This window comes from Boleophthalmus pectinirostris, unplaced genomic scaffold, assembly GCF_026225935.1.
Source record: "Boleophthalmus pectinirostris isolate CB_2022bp ecotype Guang Dong unplaced genomic scaffold, ASM2622593v1 HiC_scaffold_1375, whole genome shotgun sequence".
In the NCBI taxonomy this organism is placed as follows: domain Eukaryota; kingdom Metazoa; phylum Chordata; class Actinopteri; order Gobiiformes; family Gobiidae; genus Boleophthalmus; species Boleophthalmus pectinirostris.
In genome coordinates this window covers 1-869 of record NW_026571043.1, presented here as the reverse complement: position 1 = coordinate 869, position 869 = coordinate 1, and the positions used below count along the sequence as shown (strand labels likewise).

At 36.1% G+C, this 869-nt stretch overlaps 1 long non-coding RNA gene across 1 annotated transcript; it reads right to left on the bottom strand.

Moving 5' to 3' along the window:
- Nucleotides 1-217: 217 nt before the first annotated feature.
- On the bottom strand, nucleotides 218-819 carry LOC129407788 (uncharacterized). The gene is made up of 3 exons (XR_008631709.1): nucleotides 770-819; nucleotides 642-676; nucleotides 218-483 (listed from the first exon to the last, which is right to left on the bottom strand). It is a non-coding gene; the product is annotated as an uncharacterized LOC129407788 (long non-coding RNA).
- Nucleotides 820-869: the final 50 nt, after the last annotated feature.

The window sequence follows — 869 nt, the reverse complement described above, 5'->3', positions numbered from 1 at the left end:
ACATTGTAAACAATATTTATTTAAATCATTAATTAGAAATCTTAGGACATGAATAATCATTATTAATGTTATAGGACTTATATACCCTTTGAGTTAACCAATGCTTCATTCTTAATATGAAAATGACAATTTACAGTTTTTACTAAAAATAATTCAAGTTAAGCAAAGTTTTTGTTTTTTTTTAAATGGCAAAAAAACAAATATTAGCTATATGAGTAAAAGCCTGGACAGATGAGACAGAGTGTAGCCATACCATACTGTTCAAACTCAAACTTAACTTGTGTTTACCACCACAGAACAATTAGACGGGTGGTTGTTCTTATAGAGTGTGCAGTGTGGGAGCTTCAGAGCCACTGTCTTTAGCTTCAGTCTGAGGCAGATGTTTTGAGGCAGAGGTGCAGTGAGTCTGGCTCCTCTTCAATCCTACTGGTGAAGATCCAGTCTGTCAGTGTCCAGCTCTGGGCTTCCCCTTTCTCACAGCATCTGAAATGACACCAGTGTGTATTAAACACCCCATTACACCTCTTATTCTTGTAAGGAGTTAGAGTTCAGGTTTGTGAAGAACATTGTAAGTCATGACAGTGGCTGTGTGATTTGAACATGAAAGGTAAACACTTGATTGGAGAAATCTATGCACTTACAGAGGGTCAGTCTTTAAACTCCACCACAGCAGGTTCTGAAAGAAACAATATGCACAACAACAGTGATTATAATGTACGCATGTTTAGTTATGAAAGTTAATAAAAGTAGGATAATACAGTAAACTTACAGAGGGTCTGTCTCTACATTTTTGGAACTTGGCCCAGCAGAGGGAATTCTGTAAAAGATCAAATAAGAGAAACACAAAATATCAGTTTGGATCATTTCAG